Source organism: Eubalaena glacialis, chromosome 4 (genome assembly GCF_028564815.1).
Source record: "Eubalaena glacialis isolate mEubGla1 chromosome 4, mEubGla1.1.hap2.+ XY, whole genome shotgun sequence".
NCBI classification, from domain to species: domain Eukaryota; kingdom Metazoa; phylum Chordata; class Mammalia; order Artiodactyla; family Balaenidae; genus Eubalaena; species Eubalaena glacialis.
Genome location: NC_083719.1, coordinates 8,487,530 through 8,505,936, shown reverse-complemented (window position 1 = coordinate 8,505,936; position 18,407 = coordinate 8,487,530).

Sequence of the window (18,407 nt, the reverse complement as noted above, 5' to 3'; positions counted from 1 at the left end):
TTACTGCAGATGTGGAGATGATTCCTGTGGTTAGATGTGCTATCTATTCATTGGTTTATAGATCCAGGCCACCACAGAGCGTTCCATGAACCCACGTGATCCAGGAGGCCTGGAGTCTGTATAATAAATCAGAACTAACTGGAAGAGGTTTCCAAGTGTTGCCGCCACAGCCCCCCTCCCAGCCCCCTGGACTATTGTCTGTGCTGCAGAGAACACTTCCTCTTTGGAAAGGGCGTAGTAGATCTCCTTAGCAGTCCCTTTTGTTTTTAGTGGAGGTAGAGGTAGAAAAGGATGGGGTGTTGGGTGCTAACACCATGTACCACCACTTCTACAAAGTGAGACACATCCTGGGACCAGGGCAGGCTTTGGTCTTTGTAAGTCTTGGGTAAAGTTGGCTTATTGGGAAAGTGGGGGGGACCAATGGGATAGTCACTAAATGTCAAAACTACCCATCCTCCCAAACCAAGGAGCAGGAATTGTCAGATGCTCATCAGTGGAATCATGACCATAGGGTAGAAGGAGTGAGTGGTAAAACGGCAAAGACTTGGGGGAAAAGCTACATACCTTGAAATAAAAGGCAAAATAAAAAAGTACGAGGCAGACCCTTGTTCTCATTTCCTAATGTCCCCCAGCGTTGGGAATAGTACTTGGAGCATGGTGAGGACTCAAGGAATGTTTGCTGAATGAATAAACAAATGAACCCAAGCATTCCTCTCCACACCTTGTCCATAGCCTGGAAAAACACCTCCCAAAATAGAGGCTAAAAATCTGACTAGATTCAAAGCCAAGAACAAAACTGAGTATTAGAAATGTGAAATATTGTAAAACTTGAGAAAAAGCATCTAAATCGAAAGTAATTTACACAGCATTGTTAATCAACTACACGCCAATATAAAATAAAAATTAAGAAAATCAAAAGTAATTTAATAACAGCTTGGCGAAGTAGTGGTATGTCACCAGGTTGGGAATTAGGAAGCCTGGGTTCTGTACTACATATTTTTCAATTTCATACATGCCTCAAGGAGGCACTTTAAATCAGTAGGGAAGGGAAAGAATACTCAATAAATGGTGTGGGAAAAAGTGGTAAGGAAATAGGAAAAATATCACCATAGGACATCAAGTCATACCATACAATGAAATAAGTCCCAGTTGTATTAAAAAATCAAACAAAAAAGTGATAAAAATGGTAAGCTGTAAGAAAACGGTATTGTGTACTTATTGAGCTCCTAGTGGGATGAAATTTTTGTTCAAACTTTTTTTGGATTAGTGTTGGTTTTAAGAGCTCTAGAATATTACTTTCTTATTTTTGTTCAAACCGTTTTTGGATTAGTGTTGGTTTTAAGAGCTCTAGAATATTACTTTCTTTTTTTTTAATTTTTGGATTAGTGAGGAAATTGCAAGGTAAATTGAGAAATACGCAGGCAATACATAAACTCCCATTTTGATCAGAGTGCCACAGTTCTGGTACCTCCTGGAGCCACTGGTGTATCCCTTTCCAGATTTTTTGATATAAAAGGTGCACACCTTATAAATGACTTGGAGACTTGTAGTTTTCATTCAGCATGGTGCCTTGGAGAGCTATCCATTTTAGTATATACCAATCTGTTGCTTTCTTTCTAACTGCTCCATGCAGGATATGAAGACAAATAGGGCTGCACCTTGAAAATCCTGAGGGAAAGTGAGTTCGCACTAGAATGCCAATGGAATTCTATGCGGAAAACATCCATCAAGGTTGAGAGACACTTGGAGCCATTTTCAGACACGCAAGAACACAGTGTACTTTTCTGGTGTTAGGGGTTACTAAAGGATGTGCTCTAAGAGTCACAAACAAGCAAGCCACAAAGTAGGAGGAGGTGGAGCCCCCCCAGAGGTTTAATATTGCTCAGCCCTCTTATATCATTATTGCTCTGTCTCTCCATCTCTGCCTTCATCTCTCTCTCCCCTTCTTATATTTCCTGTTTCCTCTCCTCTTTAGAACACTCACCCCTCATCTGAGGGTCCCCACCAAGGCCCCCTCTCTTTATTATACAAAGCAATCCAGTCGTCTCTTTGTCTCCCTGGCCTGCCCTGGTTACTCTCTGGGAACTTCCCCTTTACTTTCCTGAATAGTCAAGTCCCTCTATTGGAAATTCTTTCTCCTCCCTGCTGTACTGCAGGGTCATTTAACATTTGCAGGCATTTAAGTCCAGCCAACACTATAAAAAATGGCTCAGCCAAAAGAAGCTGTTTTCTGAGCAAAAATGGCTTTCAGATTTATCTTTTCTATTGTTTTTCTGTCTTCTAACTTATTATTTTCTACTTTTTTCTTTAATAATTCTTCATTCAACTTTCCTTTAGTTTGCATTGCATTCATCTACCTTTGTGAGTTGGGTGTTTAATTAATTTCTTTCCTTTCATTCTTCATTTTTCTTCTCTTTTTAATGGATAGAATGGAAGTGTTTTTTGCTGAGCTTTGCTTAGCTCTTTCCTATGGATTCTTACCTGTGACCATTTCATTATTGTTTTCCAGATGTTATGTATTTCTGTTTGTCCATTCTCTCTGACTCAAGGAGAATTTAAGGGCATTTTTTTTCCTTCTAGGTGGAGAGATTTTTTGTGTGTTTTGTTTTGATTTTCAGTTTCTGGTTTTCTTGCATTGTGATCATAGAAATTTTTCTGCCCTGTTTTTGCTTTCTGGAGATTTTCTTTTTTGGTCTGAGTCCAGTTTATGATAACACTTGAACTGAAGATATTTTCTTTATTTTTAGGGTGTATGTGTGAATATATTTGTGTATACATAAACCAGACTTACTTTATTAATTATTTACTTAATTACTTTATTAGTTGTGCTATATTGGTCTTCTGTAATTTATTTATTTGTCTGTCTACTTTGTGTATCAAGAACAGATGGATGTGCATAGATGTTTAGGGCTATTATACCTTTATTGTGAAATTGCACCATTTAATTTAATAAAGTGCTCACTTTTGTCTTTTAAAAAATGCTTCGTGGTCTTCAATCTGTCTTCATTGCTATTAAGATCACAGCTCTTGCTCTGTTTTGTTTGTATTTGAGTTTTGAAAACATTTTATTCAAAAGTCAAAAGACTTTTTAGTCTTTATGAAGTATTTTGTTTTTGGAACGGCTCTGTGTACAGCTTAGAGTTGGGTTTTGCTTTTGGCATCCAATTTCTTCCCCTGATCTCTTTATTCCTCCCTCCCTCCCCCCACCCTCCTTCTCTTCTTCCCTCCTTCCTTTCCTTCCTTCTTTTCTTCCTTCCTTCCTCCCTTCCTTCTTTCCTTCCTTCCATCACAGATGAGTTAAGCTTGTTTACCTCTATAATGATAGATGGATTTGATCTTAGTTTTTCATATTATTTTACACTGTTTTCAGTTTTTATGGCTTTATATAAAGTCATCCACTATGTGGTCTGTTTTCTTTGAAAAATCTTCCTGAGGTTTAGGAAGGTTTGTAATTTTATTCGAATGGTTGCTTTAAAAATTTCATTGAAAATGAGCACCCTTGGTCCTCTATTTTCACAGTGTTTGTTACTCTGAATAAAGTACAGTTCTCCCTCTGTATCCATGGGGCATTGGTTCCAGAAGCCTCGGAAGATACCAGAATCTGCCGATGCTCAAGTTGCTTATGTAAAATGGGGGAGTACAATGAACACGGTCGGTCTCAGTATCTGCAGGTTTGGCGTCAGTATCCATTCATGATTAGTTGAACTCATGGATGCAAAACCCACGGATACAGAGGGCAGACTGTAACAATAAATTAATATGTTTACTTTTTTCCCCCTCCCACATACCCAGTTTTAGTCAATAATACCCATCTGTCTTAGTGTTTATCCTTGTAAGGTAGATATGTTTATACTTCTACCACTTGTCAGCTGTAATGACTTTTGTGATCTTTCAGCTTTTTTAAATGAGGTGATTGACAAACTCACTCTGCCTTTTACCTTTTCATCCCCTTCCGCTGAGTCTTGTTTTTGTATAGTTTCTACATTGTAGTGGCATATAGCATTTACTTCTGCTCTGCGACCCTAGTCTATACATTTGTTTTGGTCTTATTTTACAATTAAATATATCCAATGCTCACTACCAGGTTCTGTGCCTGTGGTTTCCTTGATCATCTTCTGGTTGGCAGAAGTATATCCTCTAGTAGCTTCTCAAGAATGGTTCATGATAACAATATTCCCTAACTTCCTGCAATTAAAAACAAACATACCCTTTATACTCGAAGGACAAGTTGAATTTTCCCTATGAGTATCTTATAAATGCTGCTCCATTATCTTTTGGTTTTAATGGTGGATAAATATGAAGCCAGACTGATTTCTTAGTCCAGAATTTTTTTTCTTTCTTTTTTTTTTAAAGTACATGATTAAGACTATGATTAAGTTTTGGTATTAACCATCCTAGGTCAACTTTTCTTTTCCTGGTACACAGTGTACCCTTTCAATTGTGCAGATTACATTCTTCTTTTTAAATTTCATGAACATTTCATGGATTATGTCATTAAATATTTGCTTTGGGTTTCTTCAGGATTCCAATTATGTAACTGTTGAATCTCCTTTACCTGTCTTCCAGATCTTTTTCTCTTTAACAACAACAAAAAAATCTTTTCTATAATTTTGTTTTCTAATGTTCATGTTTCTCATTGTTCTTCTTTATGTTTCTTATTGAGTTTCCAGAGTATCTAGGCTCATTTCTGCCCTTCCAGTATTTATTCATTTATTCTTTCTTGGAGTATACTAGCTTATGTTTTATTTCTTTCTGTTGAGTAGCCACATCTGTTCTAGGTTTCTGTGTTTCTGATCTTCCTTTGTAGAGATAATGGCCACATTGAATATTTTAAAATTCATGGTGAGATACTTAGTTAAAATTTTTATCTGCTCCATGGCAACATTTTTCTGGCGAGCATTTTTCATCTTTGATACATTTTGTTGCTCTTTCCCCATTATCTCCTAGTCATCTTTGTATTAACATGGAGCTAATTCCTTTTTCATTACTTATCATTGAATGGTCGTATTTTCCTTGACCAGCTGGTAAGTGGTTCCTGTTTGGGGACCAGGTATTGAGGCTAAGGTGACTTTTCAGAGGCAGTCTGCTTCTTGCAAATATGACTTTTTATGTGATTCTTTATATCCACCCTTCCCCTCTGCTTCTTTCAACCAAAGCCTTTCAAGGGAGGCTTTTGCCACTGGCTCTGCCCACCTTCCATCTTTCACAACTGCTGTAGATGAGAGACACACCTGTTATAATAGAGTATCAGCCCTTCATCTTCAGGAGGTGTGTCCTGGTGGCATTTTCTGATCTCTGGCCACACTATGTCCTCTCTCCATTCTCTGTGCTTTTCCTTTTCCTTCCTCTATGTGGCTTCTGCTCATTTCAGCTGCATTCATCAGTATTTACATATATTTTAAAGTCTGTTGATTATACTGTTTTCCAAATTTCACAGAGAATGAAGTTTCTGCATTGTTTCGGTAATGCTTCTTGTTGTTTAATGATTTTGAGGAGGAGAAAGAGAAATGTAGACTTAAATAGCCATGTTTACACTTGAAGCCCATCTACGTTTTCTTTAATCTTTATGATTTCATTTTGACATATAACTAAGCCATCAGGCATTTTCTTTTTTCTTTTGGTAAAATATGAACTTGAGGTCTGATATATATCTTTTCTAGTTGTCCCAATATTTTTTATTGAATAATCTGATCTTCGTTCCTGTTTTGAAATGGTATGTTTATCACATGCTGCAATCTTATATTTACTCTTTGTGGAATGTGTTATTATGTCTATACCTTCAGTTACTATTACCACAGTATTTTAATACTGAGTATTTATAATCTGCTTTCTGTGTCTACCTTTTCAGAATCTATTTGCTTTTTTTGCTATTCTTCTAGAGTTAATCCAGTAAGGTATATTTTGAATCTCCAAAATGGAGATACAATATGTATTATATTCTGTGTTCATTGAAATATGGAATTCTTTCAATAGTACAATAAGAATTTCTCTCTTTTGAAGCTAATATTGTATAAAGCATAGTTTGAGAAATACTACTCTACTATTTTAACAGTAAACATCATGCTGGCTCTTGTTTAAAAAGAAGTCATTTAAAATGTTAAAGAAGTATTGGTCTACTCCTATTCTTCTAAATTAAAAAAAAAATCAGAAAGGAGGTTAAATTTAGTACCTATTGAGAAGAATAGTTTTCCTTCCTTGACCTGTTAATATGATGTATTATGTCTGGAATTTAGTTCTCACTATGAACCATTTATATATTCCTATTATAAATGGTATGTGTTCAGGGCATATTATTATTTTAATATATTTCTAGATTTGATATAACAGGATTTTTGCATCTATATTTGTGAGATTTAGTTTGCAGTTATCTTTGTCATGTCTTGATTTAAGGTGGCTCATGCTTCTTAAAATAAAATAGAACACTTCCTTTTTTACTATTTTCTGAAACAGTTTAATTCCATAGACATTATCAGTTGCTCAAGAGTTTGAAGTAGCCTGCTGGGGAAATCATGTTGCCCCCCTTCGGTCCTTGGGGGCTGCTCTTTGACATAACGTTCAATATCTTCTGCACTGCAAAGGTAACAATGGTGGCAGCCATCAAAGTGCCAGAGTCAAGGTGCTCTAATTCCAGTTATTAGAGGGTGGGAAGCTTCTTAATTTTACTTAACTTCTCTGTCTTCATCTGAGCAAACAGTCATAATGACAGGACCTACATCATAAGGTTGATGGGCAGATTAATTGAGACAGTACAAACTGAGACAGCCAACGAGTATCTGACACCAGCAAATGCTGGATAAATGTTAGCTGTTTCCTTTTTTTTTAACATCTTCTTTTATAAAAAATTTTTTTTCTTAACATCTTTACTGGAGTATAATTGCTTTACAATGGTGTGTTAGTTACTGCTTAATAACAAAGTGAATCAGCTATACATATACATATATCCCCATATCTCTTCCCTCTTGCATCTCACTCCCACCCTCAGTATCCCACCCTCTAGGTGGACACAAAGCGCCAAGCTGATCTCCCTGTGCTATGCGGCTGCTTCCCACTAGCTATCTATTTTATATTTGGTAGTGTATATATGTCCATGCCAGTCTCTCACTTCGTCCCAGCTTACCCTTCCCCCTCCCCGTGTACTCAAGTGCATTCTCTATGTCTGCATCTTTATTCCTGTCCTGCCCCTAAGTTCTTCAGAACCATTATTTATCTTTTATTTTTTTAGATTTCATATATATGTGTTAGCATATGGTATTTGTTTTTCTCTTTCTGACTTACTTCACTCTGTACGACAGATTCTAGGTCCATCCACCTCACTACAAATAATGCAATTTCATTTCTTTTTATGGCCGAGTAATATTCCATTATATATATGTGCCACATATTCTTTATCAATTCATCTGTTGATTGGCACTTAGCTTGCCTCCATGTCCTGGATATTGTAAACAGAGCTGCAATGAACATTGTGGTACATGCCTCTTTTTGAATTATGGTTTTCTAAGGGTATATGCCCAGTAGTGGGATTGCTGGATTGTATGGTAGTTCTATTTTTAGTTTTTTAAAGAAACTCCATACAGTTCTCCATAGTGGCTGTATCAATTTACATTCCCACCAACAGTGCAAGAGGGTTTCCTTTTCTCCACACCCTCTACAGCATTTATTGTTTGTAGATTTTTTTTTCAATAGATTTTTATGATTTGTATTTTGAATCTTAATAGAAGTATATGATAGAAAATGTAAAAGGTACAAGAGTATACAGTGAAAAATAAGTCTCCCTCTCACTGCTGTGCTCAACGCATCTTATTCCCTCTCTTCTTTTTTTTTTTTTAACATCTTTATTGGAGTATAATTGCTTTACAATAGTGTGTTAGTTTCTGCTTTATAACAAAGTGAATCAGTTATACATATACATATGTTCCCATATCTCTTCCCTCTTGCATCTCCCTCCCTCCCACCCTCCCTATCCCACCCCTCTAGGTGGTCACAAAGCACCGAGCTGATCTCTCTGTGCTATGCGGCTGCTTCCCACTAGCTCTCTATTTTACATTTGGTAGTGTATATATGTCCATGCCACTCTCTCACCCTGTCACATCTTACCCTTCCCCCTCCCCATATCCTCAAGTCCATTCTCTAGTAGGTCTGTGTCTTTATTCCCGTCTTGCCACTAGGTTCTTCATGACTTTTTTTTTTTTTCCTTAGATTCCATATATATGTGTTAGCATACTGTATTTGTTTTTCTCTTTCTGACTTACTTCACTCTGTATGACAGACTCTAACTCCATCCACCTCACTACAAATACCTCCATTTCATTTCTTTTTATGGCTGAGTAATATTCCATTGTATATATGTGCCACATCTTCTTTATCCATTCATCTGATGATGGACACTTAAGTTGCTTCCATGTCCTGGCTATTGTAAATAGAGCTGCAATGAACATTTTGGTACATGACTCTTTTTGAATTATGGTTTTCTCAGGATATATGCCCAGTAGTGGGATTGCTGGGTCGTATGGTAGTTCTATTTTTAGTTTTTTAAGGAACCTCCATACAGTTCTCCATAGTGGCTGTATCAATTTACATTCCCACCAACAGTGCAAGAGGGTTCCCTTTTCTCCACACCCTCTACAGCATTTATTGTTTGTAGATTTTTTGATGATGGCCATTCTGACTTGTGTGAGGTGATACCTCATTGTAGTTTTGATTTGCATTTCTCTAATGATTAATGATGTTGAGCATTCTTTCATGTGTCTGTTGGCAATCTGTATATCTTCTTTGGAGAAATGCCTATTTAGGTCTTCTGCCCATTTTTGGATTGGGTTGTTTGTTTTTTTGATATTGAGCTGCATGAGCTGCTTGTAAATTTTGGAGATTAATCCTTTGTCAGTTGCTTCATTTGCAAATATTTTCTCCCATTCTGAGGGTTGTCTTTTCATCTTGTTTATGTTTTCCTTTGCTGTGCAAAATCTTCTATGTTTCATTAGGTCCCATTTGTTTATTTTTGTTTTTATATCCATTTCTCTGGGAGGTGGGTCAAAAAGGATTTTGATTTATAAATCTATGATTTATGTCATAGAGTGTTCTGCCTATGTTTTCCTCTAAGAGTTTTATAGTGTCTGGCCTTACATTTAGGTCTTTAATCCATTTTGAGTTTATTTTTGTGCATGGTGTTAGGAAGTGTTCTAATTTCATTGTTTTACATGTAGCTGTCCAGTTTTCCCAGCACCACTTATTGAAGAGGCTGTCTTTTCTCCACTGTGTATTCTTACCTCCTTTATCAAAGATAAGGTGACCATATGTGTGTGGGTTTATCTCTGGGCTTTCTATCCTGTTCCATTGATCTATATTTCTGTTTTTGTGCCAGTACCATACTGTCTTGATTACTGTAGCTTTGTAGCATAGTCTGAAGTCAGAGAGCCTGATTCCTCCAGCTCCATTTTTCTTTCTCAATATTACTTTGTCTATTTGGGGTCTTTTGTGTTTCCATACATATTGTGAAATTTTTTGTTCTAGTTCTGTGAAAAATGCCATTGGTTGTTTGATAGGGATTTCATTGAATCTGTAGATTGCTTTGGGTAGTATAGTCATTTTCACAATGTTGATTCTTCCAATCCAAGAACATGGTATATCTCTCCATCTGTTTGTATCATCTTTAATGTCTTTCATCAGTGTCTTATAGTTCTGCATACAGGTCTTTTGTCTCCTTAGGTAAGTTTATTGCTAGGTATTCTATTGTTTTTGTTGCAATGGTAAATGGGAGTGTTTCCTTAATTTCTCTTTCAGATTTTTCATCATTAGTGTATAGGAATGCAAGAGTTTTCTGTGCATTAATTTTGTATCCTGCTACTTTACCAAATTCATTGATTAGCTCTAGTAGTTTTCTGGTAGCGTCTTTAGGATTCTCTATGTATAGTATCATGTCATCTGCAAACAGTGACAGCTTTACTTCTTCTTTTCCAATTTGGATTCCTTTTATTTCTTTTTCTTCTCTGATTGCTGTGGCTAAAACTTCCAAAACTATGTTGCATAATAGTGGTGAGAGTGGGCAACCTTGTCTTGTTCCTGATCTTAGTGGAAATGGTTTCAGTTTTTCACCATTGAGAACGATGTTGGCTATGGGTTTGTCATACATGGACTCTATTATGTTGAGGTAAGTTCCCTCTATGCCTCCTTTCTGGAGGGTTTTTATCATAAATGGGTGTTGAATTGTGTTGAAAGCTTTTTCTGCATCTATTGAGATGATCATATGGTTTTTCTCCTTCAATTTGTAAATATGTTAATTTGTTAACATGTTAATTTGTTAACATTGATTGATTTGCCTATATTGAAGTATCCTTGCATTCCTGGGATAAACCCCACTTGATCATGGTGTATGATCCTTTTAATGTGCTGTTGGATTCTGTTCGCTAGTATTTTGTTGAGGATTTTTGCATCTATGCTCATCAGTGATATTGGCCTGTAGTTTTCTTTCTTTGTGACATCTTTGTCTGGTTTTGGTATAGGGTGATGGTGGCCTCGTAGAATGAGTTTGGGAGTGTTCTTCCCTCTGCTATATTTTGGAAGGGTTTGAGAAAGATAGGTGTTAGCTCTTCTCTAAATGTTTGATAGAATTCGCCTGTGAAGCCATCTGGTCCTGGGCTTTTGTTTGTTGGAAGATTTTTAATCTCAGGCTCAATTTAACTGCTTGTGATTGGTCTGTTTATATTTTCTATTTCTTCCTGGTTCAGTCTCGGAAGGTTGTGCTTTTCTAAGAATATGCCCATTTCTTTCAGGTTGTCCATGTTATTGCCATATAGTTGCTTGTAGTAATCTTTCATGATCCTTTGTATTTCTGCAGTGTCAGTTATTACTTCTCCTTATTCATTTCTAATTCTATTGATTTGAGTCTTCTCCCTTTTTTTCTTGATGAGTCTGGCTAATGGTTTATCAATTTTGTTTATCTTCTCAAAGAACCAGCTTTTAGTTTTATTGATCTTTCCTATCATTTCAATCATTTCTTTTTCATTTATTTCTGATCTGATCTTTATGATTTCTTTCCTTCTGCTAACTTGGGGTTTTTTTTGTTCTTCTTTCTCTAATTGCTTTAGGTGTAAGTTTAGGTTGTTTATTTGAGGTGTTTCTTGTTTCTTGAGGTATGATTGTATTGCTATAAACCTCCCTCTTAGAACAGCTTTTGCTGCATCCCATAGGTTTTGGGTCGTCGTGTTTTCATTGTCATTTGTTTCTAGGTAATTTTTTATTTCTTCTTTGATTTCTTCAGTGATCTCTTGGTTATTAAGTAGTGTATTGTTTAGCCTCCATGTGTTTGAATATTTTACAGATTTTTTCCTGTAATTGATATCTAGTCTCATAGCATTGTGGTTGGAAAAGATACTTTATATGATTTCAATTTTCTTAAATTTACCAAGGCTTGATTTGTGACCCAAGATATGATCTATCCTGGAGAAAGTTCCATGAGCACTTGAGAGGAAAGTGTATTCTGTTGTTTTTGGATGGAATGTCCTATAAATATCAGTTAAGTCCATCTTGTTTAGTGTATCATTTAAAGCTTGTGTTTCCTTATTTATTTTCATTTTGGATGATCTGTCCATTGGTGAAAGTGGGGTGTTAAAGTCCCCTACTATGACTGTGTTACTGTCGATTTCCCCTTTTATGGCTGTTAGCATTTGCCTTATGTATTGAGGTGCTCCTATGTTGGGTGCATAAATATTTACAATTTTTATATCTTCTTCTTGGGTTGATCTCTTGATCATTATGTAGTGTCCTTCTTTGTCTCTTGTAATAGTCTTTATTTTAAAGTCTATTTTGTCTGATATGAGAAATGTTACTCCAGCTTTCTTTTGATTTCCTTTTGCATGGAATATCTTTTTTCTTCCCCTCACTTTCAGTCTGTATGTGTCCCTAGATATGAAGTGCCTCTCTTGTAGACAGCATATATATGTGTCTTGTTTTTGTATTCATTCAACCAGTCCAGGTCTTTTGGTTGGAGCATTTAATCCATTTACATTTAAGGTGATTATCGATATGTATGTTCCTATTACCATTTTCTTAATTGTTTTGGGTTTGTTATTGTAGGTCTTTTCTTTCTTTTGTGTTTCCTGCCTAGAGAAGTTCCTTTAGCATTTGTTGTAAAGCTGGTTTGGTGATGCTGCATTCGCTTAGCTTTTGCTTGTCTGCAAAGGTTTTAATATCTCTGTCGAATCTGAATGAGATCCTTGCTGGGTAATCTTGGTTGTAGGTTTTTCCCTTTCATCACTTTAAATATGTCCTGCCACTCCCTTCTGGCTTGCAGAGTTTCTGCTGAAAGATCAGCTGTTAACCTTATGCGGATTCCCTTGTATGTTATTTGTTGATTTTCCCTTGCTGCTTTTAATATGTTTTGTTTGTATTTAATTTTTGATAGTTTGATTAATATGTGTCTTGGTGTGTTTCTCCTTGGATTTATCCTGTATGGGACTCTCTGCACTTCCTGGACTTGATTGATTATTTCCTTTCCCATATTAGGGAAGTTTTCAACTATAATCACTTCAAATATTTTCTCAGTCCCTTTTTCTCTTCTTCTTCTGGGATGCCTATAATTTGAATGTTGGTGCTTTTAATGTTGTCCCAGAGGTCTCTGAGACTGTCCTCAACTCTTTTCATTCTTTTTTCTTTATTCTGCTCTGCAGTATGTATTTCCACTATTTTATTTTCCAGGTCACGTATCCATTCTTCTGCCTCAGTTTTTCTGCTATTGATTCCTTCTAGAGAATTTTAAATCTCATTTTCATTGTGTTGTTCATCATTGTTTGTTTGCTCTTTAGTTCTTCTAGGTCCTTGTTAAAAGTTTCTTGTATTTTCTCCATTCTCTTTCCAAGATTTTGGATCATCTTTACTATCATTATTCTGAATTCTTTTTCAGGTAGACTGCCTATTTCCTCTTCCTTTATTTGGTCTGGTGGGTTTTTGCCTTGCTCCTTCATCTGCTGTGTGTTTCTCTGTCTTCTCATTTTGCTTAACCTACTGTGTTTGGGGTCTCCTTTTCACAGGCTGCAGGTTCATAATTCCTTTTGTTTTTGGTGTCTGCCCCCAGTGGGTAAGGTTGGTTCAGTGGGTTGTGTAGGCTTCCTTGTGGAGGGGACTAGTGCCTGTTTTCTGGTGGATGAGGCTGGGTCTTCTCTTTCTGGTGGGCAGGACTGTGTCTCATGGTGTGTTTTGGGGTGTCTATGACCTTATTATGATTTTAGGCAGCCTCTCTGTTAATTGGTGGGTTTGTGTTCCTGTCTTGCTAGTTGTTTGGTATAGGGTGTCCAGCACTATAGCTTGCTGGTCGTTGAGTGGAGCTGTGTCTTAGCATTGAGTTGGAGCTCTCTGGGAGAGCTTTTGCCATTTGATATTATGTGGAGCTGGGTGGTCTCTGGTGGACCAATATCCTGCACTCAGCTCTCCCACCTCAGAGGCACAGACCTGACACCTGGCCAGAGCACCAAGACCCTGTCAGCCACATGGCTCAGAAGATAAGGGAGAAAAAAAAAGAAATAAATAAAATAAAATAAAAAGTTATTAAAATAAAAAAATTATTAAAAAAAAAAATTAAAAAGTAAAAAACCCAAAAAAAAAAAAAAAAAAAAGGACAGACAGAACCCTAGGACAAATGGTAAAAGCAAAGCTATACAGACAAAGTCACACAAAGAAACATACACATACACACTCACAAAAAGAGAAAATAGGAAAAAAATATATATATTAAAAAAAGGGGGGTGAAGAGAGCAACCAAATCAATAAACAAATCTACCAATGATAATAAACTCTAAATATTAAACTAAAATAAACATAAAACCAGAAACAAATTAGATGCAGAAAGCAAACCCCAAGTCTGCAGTTGCTCCCAAAGTTCACCACCTCAATTTTGGGATGATTCGTTGTCTATTCAGGTGTTCCACAGATGCAGGGTACATCAAGTTGATTGTGGAGATTTAATCCACTGCTCCTGAGGCTGCTGGGAGAGATTTCCCTTTCTCTTCTTCGTTCACACAGCTCCCGGGGTTCAGCTTTGGATTTGGCCCTGCCTCTGCGTGTAGGTCACCTGAGGGCATCTGTTCCCGCTCAGACAGGACGGGGTTAAAGGAGCAGCTGATTAGCGGGCTCTGACTCACTCAGGCCGGGGGGAGGGAGGGGTATGGAATGGGGGTTGAGCCTGCAGCGGCAGAGGCTGGCATGACGTTGCACCAGCCTGAGGCACACTGTGTGTTCTCCCGGGGAAGTTGTCCCTGGATCATGGGACCCTGGCAGTGGTGGGCTGCACAGGCTCCCAGGAGGGGAGGTGTGGATGGTGACCTGTGCTTGCACACAGGCTTCTTGGTGCCTGCAGCAGCATCTCATGCCCATCTCTGGTGTCTGTATTGATAGCCGTGGCTCACGCCTGTCTCTGGAGATTCTTTAGGTGGCGCTCTGAATCCCCTCTTCTTGTGCACCTGAAACAATGGTTTCTTGCCTCTTAGGCAGGTCCAGACTTTTTCTCAGACTCCCTCCTGGCTAGCTGTGGCGCACTAGTCCCCTTCAGGCTGTGTTCATGCAGCCAACCTCCGTCCTCTCCCTGGGGTCTGACCTCCAAAGCCTGAGCCTCAGCTCCCAGCCCCCGCCCGCCCCGGCGGGTGAGCAGACAAGCCTCTCGGGCTGGTGAGTGCTGGTTGGCACCAATCCTCTGTGCGGGAATCTCTCCGCCTTGTCCTCTGCACCTCTGTTGCTGTGCTCTTCTCCATGGCTCTGAAGCTTCCCCCCCGCCATCCCCCATCTCCACCAGTGAAGGGGCTTCCTAGTGTGTGGAAACTTTCCCTCCTTCACAGCTCCCTCCCCGAGGTGCAGGTCCCGTCCCTGTTCTTTTGTCTCTGTTTTTCCTTTTTTCTTTTGCCCTACCCAGGTACGTGGGGGAGTTTCTTGCCTTTTGGGAAGTCTCAGGTCTTCTGCCTGCATTCAGTAGGTGTTCTGTAAGAGTTGTTCCACATGTAGATGTATTTCTGATGTATTTGTGGGGAGGATGGTGATCTCCACGTCTTACTCCTCCACCATCTTGAAGGTCTCTCTTAAACATCTTTTTTTTAAAATAAATTTATCTATCTTTGGCTCTATTGGGTCTTCATTGCTGTGCGCGAGCTTTCCCTAGTTGCAGTTAGCGGGGGCTACTCTTTGTTGCGGTGTGCGGGCTTCTCATTGCGGTGGCTTCTCTTGTTGCGGAGCACGGGCTCTAGGTGCATGGGCTCAGCAGTTGTGGCTCACGGGCTTAGTTGTTCCGCGGCATGTGGGATCTTCCCGCACCAGGGCTCAAACCTGTGTCCCCTGCATTAGCAGGCGGATTCTTAACCACTGTGCCACCAGGGAAGCCTGTTACTTGTTTTCTTATTCTTGATCTGTTCAGACTTGCTCCCCTTTAAAGAGTCAATTTTAGTAAATAGACTATTTCTAGACAATTAACCATTTCATTGAGAGTTAAATATTTATTACCATATGGTCGTTGATAGTATTTGCTTATGATTTTAAAAAGCATTTTCTACCTCTGTGGTTGTGGCTCCTTTCTAATTCTTAATAATGTGTGTTTGTGCTTTTCCCCTCATTTTTCTTGATTAGATTTGTTTGGGGTTTGTCTATTTTATTGGTATTCTCTAATATTGGATTTATTTACCAATGGTATTGTTTTTCTGTCTTCTCTTTCATTAATTTCTGTTTTTAGTGTTATATTTTTATTCTTACTTTTTCTGTTTTGCTGTTGTTGATATTTTTCTAGCTTCTAGAGTATATTACTTATTTCATTGATTTCTATTCCTTCTTGTTTAGCAATAAAAACATGTAAAGTTAGGAATTTCTCTCTAAGTGCTTAACATTTAATTAATATAAGTCAGGAGTTGGTAAACCAAGGCTATGGGCCAAGTCCAGCCTGCTGCCTGTTCCTGTAAATAAAGTTTTACTGGAACATATCCACACCCATTTATTTGTGTGTTGTGTATGGCTGCTTCACACTACCATGGCAGAACTAAGTAGTTACAAAGAGACCTATGGCCCACAAAACCTAAAATATTTACTGTGTGGCCCTTTACAGAAAAAGTTTGCTGTCCCCTAATATGAAGCATTCCATAGTTTGTTTTTTTTTTTAATTTTATTTATTTATTTATTTATTTATGGCTGTGTTGGGTCTTCATTTCTGTGCGAGGGCTTTCTCTAGTTGCAGCAAGTGGGGGCCACTCTTCATCGCGGTGCGCGGGCCTCTCACTATCACAGCCTCTCTTGTTGCGGAGCACAGGCTCCAGACGCACAGGCTCAGTAATTGTGGCTCACGGGCCTAGGTGCTCCGCGGCATGTGGGATCCTCCCAGACCAGGGCTTGAACCCGTGTCCCCTGCATTGGCAGGCAGATTCTCAACCACTGCGCCACCAGGGAAGCCCCATAGTTTTTGATATATAGTTTTATCACTTTTCTCTAAGTAGTCTATAATTATAGACCCAACAAGTTATCCAGGAAAGTGTTTTAATTTCCATGTGGTTTGAATTTTCTTGTTTATAGTTTTGTTAATTTCTAGTTTTATTGCATTTGGTCAGAGAATATTGCCTAAACAGTGTCTTCTTTTTTCCTTTCTTTATTTTTGATTTACTGAGATTTCTTTTATCGCCTCAATGTATGGTCAAATTTTGTAACTGTTCCAAAGACATTGAAAAAAGGATGCATATTCTCTATAGAAAACAGACTCTGATATTTGGTGACCTTATTCATTATACTATTTGAATCCTAATTCTTTTGTCTATATAAAGATTGAGAACTCAAGATAAAGCTATGGCTGTGGTGTTTTTGATTCTTCTTCTTTCTTTAAAAAATAAATTTATTTATTTATTTATTTATTTTTGGCTGCCTTGGGTCTTCGTTGCTGTGCACGGGCTTTCTCTAATTGTCGCGAGTGGGGGCTACTCTGTGTTGTGGTGCGTGGGCTTCTCATTGCGGTGGCTTCTCTTGTTGCGGAGCACGGGCTCTAGGCACATGGGCTTCAGTAGTTGTGGCACACAGGCTCAGTAGCTGTGCCTTGTGAGCTCTAGAGCGCAGGCTCAGTAGTTGTGGCGCACGGGCTTAGTTGTTCCACGGCATGTGGGATCTTCCTGGACCAGGGCTTGAACCCGTGTCCCCTGCATTGGCAGGTGGATTCTTTTTTTTTTTTTTTTTTTAAATTTTATTTATTAATTTATTAATTTATTTATGGCTGTGTTGGGTCTTTGTTTCTGTGCGAGGGCTTTCTCCAGTTGCGGCAAGTGGGGGCCACTCTTCATCGCGGTGCGCGGGCCTCTCACTATCGCGGCCTCTCCCGTTGCGGAGCACAGGCTCCAGACGCGCAGGCTCAGTAATTGTGGCTCACGGGCCCAGTCGCTCCGCGGCATGTGGGATCCTCCCAGACCAGGGCCCGAACCCGCGTCCCCTGCATTGGCAGGCAGACTCTCAACCACTGCGCCACCAGGGAAGCCCGGCAGGTGGATTCTTAACCACTGTGCCACGAGGGAAGCCCTTTGATTCTTCTTATATTTCTGAGAGCTCTAGTTTGGCTTATTTTGATGCTAAGTTATTTATAAACATACATAGGTGCAAACATGGCAGAAGCACAGACTGAAAAGCACTGGCCCACTGGAGCTTGCTCTTTTGCTGCTCTGGGGACTCCTGCCACCACGGCCATATGACCATCCCCGGCTAGCCTGCTGGGTGAGGAGATACACATGGCCCCATCTTCAGCGTTGCTCCTGTTGGCCCTGCAGACAGTCAGCCAACCCCAGCTGCTGACCGTGGCAGCTGACCACAAATGCAGACTGAGCCCAGCAGAGACCATCAGAAGAAATGCCTAGCAGAGCCCAACTGAAATCACCAACTCACAGAATAGTGAGATAAATAAAAAATCGTTGCTTTAGGCCACTAAATTCTGGCATGGTTGGCCACATAGCAAAGACTAACATGTTCTCTGGAATTTTGCCTTCCTTTAACATATAATGACCCTCTTTGTCCAATGATAAATCTACGCATGTATTCTATTTTAACCATACTGTCTGTTTTGCTTCCTTTCTAAATTATATATTTTTATGTATATCTAAGCTGTAGAACATGATGATTTGCTATATATATACACATAGTGAAATTAAAACTACAGTCAAGCTAATTAACATGTCATCTCCTCATGTAAGTTACCTTTACTTTTTTTTTTTTTTGGTGATGAATGCGCGTGAACTTTGTGGTAGATAGTGTCTGAGAGCTGAGGGTCTCAGTCATTTAACCACAAGTAACTGAATTATGACAATAACCAGTGAGTTTGGAGAAGCACCTCCAGCCTCAGATGAGACCACAGCCCTGCCTGACACCTTAGTTTAACCTGATGTGAGGCTGAGTGTAGCACCTAGCTAACCCACACTGACTCT